Source organism: Danio aesculapii, chromosome 8 (assembly GCF_903798145.1).
Source record: "Danio aesculapii chromosome 8, fDanAes4.1, whole genome shotgun sequence".
NCBI lineage: Eukaryota > Metazoa > Chordata > Actinopteri > Cypriniformes > Danionidae > Danio > Danio aesculapii.
In genome coordinates, this window is record NC_079442.1 from 24212145 (window position 1) to 24222812 (window position 10668).

A 10668-nucleotide genomic window follows, 5' to 3' on the forward strand; every position below is an offset into this window, starting at 1 on the left:
CATCATTTACCTTGCTGTATTATGTATTTACAGTTTTGTATATATTTATCATAAAATATACAGTATTTTTCACAACAAACAATACAAACTACAGTAAAATACAGTTTATACTACAATTAAATACTGTGTAATTTACAAAAATAACAGTTATATAAAAATATATACATATAATTTATAATAGATTTTTTATTTGCAGTTCTCTATTTTTGTTTGCTAAATTCCTCTTTAATTGTCAAAACTTAATTTTCCTTTGCAATTTTTTGGGCCTATTTTTGCTCAATACTATATTTTATGTTTGCAAACCTTTGTATTATGTAGCAAGTATGAGGTCCTAATTTCATTCCATAAAGTTTTTCAACCACTTAATATTGTTGAATTGAGTCATCTTTTTGTGCATGTACACATAAACTTAAAAAAAGTAGCCAAATCTTGATCTGCTCAGATTAAGGGATCTTTAAAAAAAAAAAAAATCTAACTAAAATAACCAAAAATGTCCTTAGGGAAGCTTGATGGTTTAATGATGGTAGGGTTTATGACCTGTAATGCATCCAGCCATTAGAGGTAAACAAAGAGCCAGGAAACACTCTGCAGGCCACAACGTAAACCCCAAAAGTAAATATCACAATAACAAAAAATAAAGGACATTTCTTTGAGCTTCTGCAAAATTAACAACCACTAGATGGCAGTCATATCCCTGTGGTGAACACACTGACCATATAGGATAGATTTCTATGATATGAACAAGAATAAGACAACTGTAAATTGTGTGTGTATATATATATATATATATATATATATATATATATATATATATATATATATATATATATAAACAGTGTGGCCCATACAAATTTTAGGTTACAGGAAGCTTAAATTAATTATATAATATTATTTATTTATGTGTATGTTTCTATGTATATATTCATTAATTTATAATGGTATTAGCACATAAAAAGACAAAGTTGCATTTTTTTATAAACACTAGTGGCAGATGAGAAAAGTGTTGCAATGACAACCACAGCGTCACATCAGTCAACAAATAGGACATCACAGCTGAAGCAAAGAGCATAGAATCAACAAGAGGCGACACTCTTGTTATTTGGTAAACTGCCACTAGATGCAGCTAGTGTCACACGGTGGCCATTTTGGAATGAAAATTACAAATCTGATATGAAAATACATCTGATATCTAAAATATCTCTCTCACATATAACATAAAAGGTTAACAAAATAACTTAATTACTTTTTTTTTTTACTCAAATTAGGGTGAAGCAAAAATTAGTATACACAACAAAAACTACATTATCTGGTAGTTTAATGGCCTCCATGATTTCTAACGACAGCATTAAAAATCATGAATAAAAAATATATAAAAATAATAAATAAATAAATTTAGAGAAAATAGCTTTTTAAATAAAAACTTTATTACTCTTTTTTTTAACAGACAACCCTGAAAAATACTATGTACTATTATAATATAATACTCCAACAAAAAGTACTGTTAATCTGTTATCAACATCCCATTTTGAGTCATGTTAATTTAATTTAACATGTCAGTATTAACATGTATTATGCCAGTGCGTAAACTATTACATTAAAGTAATTTAAAGTAATTTCACCTAAAAGTGACAGTTTCAAGAAAACAAGTATGGTTAATATATTAAACTTTAAGTCTGTAAAATAAACTATTAAAAGTGCTGATTATCACTTTGCTTTTTGGCTGAAGATAAAGGCTGTTTCTCAATACCAAGTACGCAAGGTTCAGACTTGCGTCCTTGGAAGTTCAGACTTGCCAAGTTCAGACTTAGATGAATGAACTACAGCGGATGCGAGGACACAAGTCGGGTATTTCTTCAAATGGAACAGCAGTGTACTTTATAACGTCACTTACCTCACCATGGATTCATCGGTTTCAATGTACATTAACAATAAAATGATTTAATTATATAAAGCACTTATAATTACTATTAAATTTATATTAGAAATGTATATTTTTGATTTAAGAAAATGTAAACAGAAATCACTATAAATGTGAAGTGAAATGGGTTATTATACACAAACACGTCTTTTATTATCGAATTTAATAAACTACAATGGACATTTTACAAGAACAACGTACAAGACGCACACAATAAGAAATAAAGATAACGTTAAGCAAGTTGGTAAACGAAGACAAACCTCGTACAACATGGTAACATAATTAAAGACAATTATAAAATGTAACAAAATAACACTGACAAAATAATACACCCAATAACAATAGATTAATAGACCAAAAACTATCCGGGTGAATATGTACAAAATGTATTAAATATCATGTATTAACTACAATGGATAGATGCAATCCAGAGGTACATCCGTGATGGACTGTCCGATGTAAAGGTTAGAGCTATATTACAGCTTCATATCACACTACTCCACATTAAAATAGAAGCAAAATCTGATGGGTAGCATATTGCATCATCAAAATGTGCTACCTACTTTTTGAATGGGAGGTATGACAATCTGACAAAGTAGGACAAATCAACAGAAATCCGGGATTGGCTCCCGATGTCCATAGGAAGCTGATCCAGTGATTGTTGATTTTTTGGACCACAAATCTGTGGATGCACCACATCTGCGAGCTTGTACTCAAGAGAATGTCGGTGAAGAGTGTGATTCTACTTTCTGCAACTGTGAACTGAGGGATTGTGATGAAGGTCCATCATGTCAGATACAGTAAGGAAGAGTCTGGTGTGGGACATCAGAAATAGTCTACTCAACTTGTCTGCTGATGAACAGCATCAATTTGCCAAAAGCATTGTTTAAGTGCCACTGAACTAGATTCCACCAACCAAAACGGTTGCTTCAAATACATCAATGCTTTCATGTACTGTAAACAATTACTAGAATCAGAGGATAACGGTATGATTGAACTGTTGATTTTGCAAGAAACCATAAACTCTATTGAAGTCCAAGCCATTACTGTACTTGTTTATCCGTGTAGTCTTGTTGAGGTTAATGCTAATATTGAAGCACACATTATACCCACAACACATACATCCATTACTACTGACCACACCACTAATACAAACCCAGACTCTAGCCCGTATGTAGTACACCCAAGTTATGAAGAACTGACCAAAAGCCTTCTTTATTATCTCACATTATAGAAAAATCAAAGATGGGATCAAACAGAATTCTAATGAATCAAAATTAATTAAGGACATTTTTCGAATAATAAAACCAGGAACCTTAAAGGACGTGCTGATGAATAAGGAAGATATGACAATTGAGGACCTCAAAAGGTTTCTTTACTCACGCCAAGAAGACAAAAGCAGTACAGAGTTATTCCAAGAATTAATGTGTACAAAACAGAGTGAAAATGAAACACCTCAATAGTTTCTTTAAAGAGTAATAGGCCTCAAACAGAAGATTCTCCTTGCCGCAAAACCGAACAACTCTAATATCAGATACAGCTCAGTAACTGTTCAAAATGTGTTCCTAGATAGACTTGGGACACAAATATAAAGACATTCATTGTGAATTAAAACCCTTTTTGTTCAACCATTCCATTACAGATTAATCAATACTGAGACATGTAACAAAAGTCACCAGTGATGAGAATGGAAGAGTGCGAAGGCTAGGTCAAAGCACCGTAAGCTGTTCCCACTTTGAAAGAGAACACGTTGAAGAATTTAAGGAGATTCTGGAGCAGAAAAACAAGAATGACCCTATAAAACAACTGACAGTTCAAATTGGTACACTTACCAGAATGGTGGACTCCATGACCAAGTCAAAACAACTGACAACCTGAAAATGCCTGTCCCATGCTCTATAAGTAATGAGATTTTGCAAAGAAGAGTAAAATCTCATGACTGCCCAAAATGTGTTGAAGTTGGACATAATTGTACTCACTGCTTCCGGTGTAGTAAAACAGGACATCTGGCTAGAGGATGACTACAAAAACACAGACTTCAGGGAAATGAGAAACAGTCACTGCGAGGGGGTGAGCAGTGACCAGGCTTTCCTTGTCCTAAAACTCAGTTAATAAATCAGACAATGAACCTAATTCGGAGAAACATGATCACAGAAGAACATTCACTAACATTAACATTGAGTTATTCAGTGACAACAGAGAAAATAGTCAGACACATATTTTAATACTACATAGAGCCAAGAAGGATATAACTGTTAATTCAATTGGAAGAAAATCCCTAACTCAATAGCCTTGCAGTATGTGCTCTGCTTGACACTGGAGCTCAAGTCAGCAGAATTGATTGTACAGTATATGGAAAGCCAAGTATCTACCTGATGTAAATGTAAGACCACTTACTGAGCTTATAGAAACTGCAGACAAACTGGAAGTGTACGCAGTTAATGGAGAATGATAATCTCAACTTCTCAATCAATGCTCCTTTTTTGGTTAGTCATCTGCTAATTGAGAGACAAGCTAAGATCAGAAAAATGTTAACTTTTTCAACATGAGGTCTGAAATGTAGGCTGCCTCAAACCAGACAGACAGAACAGATCCCAAAGATCTTGAAGCAGTTCTGTCATCATTCTTTAATCCAAGGTTTTTTATGCATAGCCAAGCCACTTTATGACCTACTAAAAACAAAAGCTGAAGCAGCCACAGTTCAGACCAGACAAATAAAGACCAAAGGCCCACAACTTCCCTCTGATTAACATGTTGATTAACATGTTGATTAACATGAGTGGGAGAAGTATTTGCTTATCTGAATTTTCTTTTTGATATCAAGTACTGGCCTGGTAAAATTTCGTATCGTATTATATAAAGTCTCTTCAACAACTTGCTGGAGTATGCCACTCAAAACATCTTACCACCCTCAAAGTAATCCAGCTGATTCATTCAGAACCTCCTTCAAATGCTTCAGACATTGACTGACAAAGAAAAGGTGGAAGGATCATCTCCCTCCCATATATCATACACATAACGGCACGTGTCATGGGTCTACTGGGTATTCCACAATCTATCTTTTTGTATGTATGTCAAGTCCACCTTCCCATTGATTTGATATTTGGATTGGTTGAAGGGGAAAAAGTGACCCACAAGGGTTTTGCTGACCAGTGGGCTTAGAAGATGTCTGGGGCTTAAAGGCCCAGTGAAGTGCTTTGAAATATGCATTTTTATTTGATGTAATCTTAAACAAAACATGAAGAGAGGGTGAAGAGTAGCACCTCCCCTTTTTAAAAAAACTCTCACTCATGAACACTCCACTCGTTACAGAAACTGTGTTTGGCGAGAAATGCTGATTACTGGAGGTCTTGTATATGGTGGAAGGAGGACAGGTCTTAATTGACTAAACATGAATAATCTGAAAGTATCATTATTAAGATGACAGTAAGTTTCAGATAACTTAAGAACTTCTTTATAATCAAGTGATTTTTTTATTAAGGAAGTATCTCAAATCTGTCACTGGTTTGGTGTGTTCATGACAACTATGGAGCTCTGGGGACTTTCCCAAACTGGTTTAACTTCATTGTACTGATGATGACTTACTTAAACAATGTAAATATTTTACATAAAAAACAATTAAATCAAAAATTCATATTTTTATAAAAATATAATCACTTCGAAACAAATGACTGGATTCATTCATTTATTCATTCATTCTCTCGCCTTCTTGTAATCTACTATGCAGTTTCACAATGCAACTTTAAATTCCAATTAGACCAAAGGCAGTTTGTTATTTTCTCATTTATTCAGTCATTCATTTTCTTTTCGGCTTAGTCCCTTTATTAATCTGGGGTCGCCACAGCGGAATGAACTGCCAACTTATCCAGCATATGTTTTACGCAGCGGATGCTCTTCCAGCTGCAACCCATCACTGGGAAACATCCATTCACACTCATACTTAGCCTACCCAATTAACCTGTACCGCATGTCTTTGGACTGTGGGGGAAACTGGAGCACCTGGAGGAAATCCATGCGAACGAGGGGAGAACTGGGCCAACTGACCCAGCCGAGGCTCAAACCAGCGACCTTCTTGCTGTGAGGCGATTGTGCTACCCACTGAGACGGAATCTGTAATAGTAAAATATTTAAAAACTCAGCAACTGGTGGAAATTATGTTCCACACAATTTGAATATGTTACATTAAAATATGTTGCAGTAGAACAAGAATACACCAACAGAATGCTTATATTGGAATAGACTGATATCATAAATGTATCTGTGATTATTTCAGGTTCTCAAATGAGAAAACTCTCGAAAAATCTGGCTAACAGTTTGGAGGTCTATATGAATCAGATTTACAAAACCCTCTAACCACATTCAACATTTTCATTGGTTCTTGCCTGATGACATGATGATTTGTATGAACAACGATTATGAAACCGAAACAAGATTCTCTGTACCTTTTGGAGGCTACTTCAGCTGCAATTATGGCAATCCTATTGCAAATGGTCAATGTCGCCGTTCACCTCAGTTCAGCAAATATCTCACCAGCATTATTAATGGCTGTCAGTTAATGTACAAACTGGAAAGTTGGTGCTCAGTTAAAACCTGTCCTCCTTCCACCATATACAAGACCACCAGTAATCAGTATTTCTGCAACAAACACAGTTTTTGTAATGAGTGGAGTGTTCATGAGTAAGAGTTGGAGAAACTAAGATGTGGTCATTGGCAAAGCCTGGTGAGATTAATTGACATCAGAGTTTGACACATCTTCACATGTCTGGAAAAAGTCTGGTGTAGCTTTTGCTGTAATTGTTCTGATTGCTTTTGTGGTTTCAGCTACTCTGTTTTAATAAATAAATGGAGATAAGTGTAAGGAGAGGCCACAAAGAGGTCAAAATCATTTAATGAAGATCTAATGAAACAGGAATGTTTATTTGATTAGTTAATCAACTAAGACAAATTGTAATCAATAATGCAAAACAAAAATATATTACAATTATACATATTTTGACGTCCGCGTGTCATTATTTCATAGTGTTTTGATGCTCTAAAGTTTATCCTTGCCTAGCACAAATATTAAAATGATTAATTGTAGAATAATAATTCTCCCACTTTCTTTACTAATGCTACAGACAGTTTGTTGTCAGATTTAAGGAACATGCTTTTGTAATTGTAGTGATGAAAATTCTTTTCTATGTATTTATGCATTTTAATTAGATTTTTTTTATTTTTTTCTATTGGAATATACAAAAGGTACAGTCAAATACCGGCAGGTGCGTGTGTGTGTGTGTGTGTGTGTGTGTGCATGTAAAGGTAACTTGGTAAACAGGTCAGAGTACATACAAAAGGAACAATGACAGTCACTAAATGATGCAAGTAACATATATAAGGAGTGACAACAATGCTAGTGATATAATGATAGTAATAATGACAGTAAACAAGCAAGAAAGGACATCAGATTTCAGGAAGAGAACAAATAATATTAATAATGATGATACTATTAATAATAATAATAATAATAATAAGTAGAAAAAGGAAAGAGAAGAAATAAAAGATTGGAAAAAGAGAAAAAAAATAGAAAAGGAAGGAAAAGAAAGAGTAGAAGAAGAAAAGGAAAAGAAGAAAAGGAAGTGGAAACAATTTGCAGCAGACAAAACAATTAGAATATTAAAAGAAGAAAAAAAAACATTACTATAATAATAATGATAATATACGGATAGTAAACTCAAAGTAAAGAATAATACTGAAAAGAATAATTTAGGTAATACTATGATTAATTATTAATAATAATAATAATAATAAAAGAATGAAAGATCGAGAGGAGGAACGATAAACGTGATAACTATAATATACTAACGTTGATAATAATAATAATAATAAAACAACAACAGCTTTCACAATAATTTGAGGTGGTGGAAGATATCAAATCAGCATTGAAGTGTATACGGTTTGTCAGTTGCTTTGTGATGCATTAAAAAAGTATGACGTGTGGCATGGATCAGTCCAGTGCAATGCACAAGCTGCCATGCCCACGCCACACTTACCCTGTGAGTGTAGTATATGTAATTATATGCAAGGAGCAGGTTTTTTTTAATTAAATCAAATAATTGTTATTGTTTAGTCTACTGTTGGACTGGTCAGGGGAAAATCTGGTGAAACCAGGCCCAACATTGCACACACCTCAAGCTTTACCTTTGAAATTATATGAAACTTGGGTGTGGAAAAAAGGAGTGGAAAAACTAAATAAACAAAAATAATAAAATAAAAAAAAAAAATAAGATTTTTTGCTTTTTTGACTAGAACATTTTTGAAAATTAGATTTTTAATGTAATCTTGATTTAGAAAAACACAATTTGCTTGTATTCTGAACAAAAATGTTTGAAGTCAAACTATTTTTACAGCAGCGCTTTACAAGTGCTGTCACAAAACTGGGTTCTTCGTTTCAGAAAATGCTAAATGTGAGCAATGTCCTGGAATTAAATTTTCTGTGTATTTGTCTTAAGTTTTAATAATAGTAATAAAAAATATAACAGCTATTATGAAAAGAAATGCATATTAGTATAAACAGTGATGGCACAAATACATCGAATGGCCTGATACTTCTGATTGCTCTTGTGGTGTCAGGATCAGTTGTTTTCACAACCTAAGACTCACTGTGGACAATCAAGAAAGGTCATTACAACAATATAATCCATAATTTTAATCAGAATTGTAATCAAATTAAGCAATGATTGAGAAGGTGGTGGGTATTAAGGGCTTTTTAGTATATTTTCCTGCCATGAATAACACTGCCATAACTATATTCTTATATTTTAGCTCTAGCAAAAGCATAGACAGTTCATCAACTAATCTTTGAAAAATTCTGTCACAATAAACTGCTTTCCTTAAGATGCTTACTTTACATTGAATTAAACATTGTATTGATTTTAACACACAAACCTCAGTTTGTTGTGTGAATGGTATGCACTGCTGTTCTTGATTTGTCTTAATAAAATCGTAATAAAAATGTTTTTGCTTGCACTTTTTTTTTTTTTTTGAAAGGTTTCCTTGTCATCACTTCAGAAATGTTAAATAAAATGACTTAAATGTAAATGACACTGAAGTTCTAGTTCGGTACGTACCTCGGTTTTGGGGTGATGTTTGAATATGGGTATGGTACAAAAAGAAAAAGCAGCAAATCTCCAGTGCTTTCCTTTTCTGTTTATTTTGAACAGACAGAAGTGTTGTCACAATCAGCTACAAAGCCCAAAGAGCTTCTTGTGATGGTAAAGTACAAAACAAAAGTATATCCTTATAATTAGAAAACTGCATTAAACTTTAAAAGATTAGCTCAGCTTAATCCGTTGACTGATTTTTTTTTTTTACAAAAAATGCCAAAACAACTTTTGATCATCTCCAAGACTTATGGAAAAATACCAAAATTTATTTACTTTTTGGAAGGCGTGTTTCCCATGATGGTAGTGTGATGGTCTGAGGGCGTTTTGCTGCTTCAGGGCCTGAAAGAATTTCTGTGACTAAACCATACACGACAAGGCTCACTTCACTTCACAAATGGAACCATAAATTCTGTTGTGTACCACAATATGTGGAGCCAAGAATGTCCAGGTGTCTGTTAGTGGCCTCAAGCTGAAGTAAACTGGGTTCTGCAGCAGGATTCAGAATGATCCAAAGCACACCAGCAAGTACATTTCTGAATGGCTAAAGAACAACAAAATACAGACTTGAGTGGCCGAGTCAGAGTCCTGACCTTAAAAATGCAGTTCATGCTCGAAAACCCATGTTGCTGAATTACAACAATTCTGCAAAGATGAGCAGGCAATAATTCCTCACACAGTGCTGTAACAGACTCATTGCAAGTTATCGAAAAATTCTTGATTGCAGTTGTTGCTGCTAAGGGTGGCTCAACCAGTTATTAAGTTTAGAGGAAAACACTTTTTCCCACACAAAATACATTTAGTCATTTAGCAGATACAATAGCTTTGCACTTTGTTTATCCTTAATAATAAAAACCTTCATTTTAAATATGTTTACTTGTATTATCTTAGACAAATTTATTTAAATTTGTTTGATAAACAGCCAACTGAATACTTTAAATGCAGTGCACATTAAAATTTTTAATTAGGATAGTCACTGAGGTCTCTTTTTAGTCTTAATTAGGGATTTCCTAACAGTAGTAAGAGCATTAAAGCACACATACATCTATTGTAAAGCACAGTAAAGTAAAAAAAATGTCGACATTTCTGCAAAACTGAAAAAAATTGGAGCATTTTTCAGTCAATAAAGAAAAAATATGATTTATTTTGTAATAAATCAAACTGTTGACTAACTCTGTAAATTGTGTGATCTTCTACTGCACACTGGTCCTAATTGTGAGACTTTTTAAAACAGTTTTCTAAACTGGATAGCCATTCATGCTAATCTAATGTTTATAAGTTTGAATCAAACTGGTGCACAATTACAGTGCATCCGCAAAGTATTCATAGCGCTTCACTTTTTCCACATTTTTTATGTTACAGCCTTATTCCAAAATGAATTCAATTCATTTATTTCCTCAAAATTCTACACACAATACCCCATAACGACAATGTGAACAAAGATTTTTTTAAATTGTTGCAAATTTATTAAAAATAAAAAACCTGAAAAATCACATGTACATAATTATGTTCAGCCTTTGCTCAATACTTTGTTGATGCACCATTGGCAGCAATTACAGCCTCAAATCTTTTTGAAAATTATGCCACAAGCTCGGCACACCTGTCTTTGAG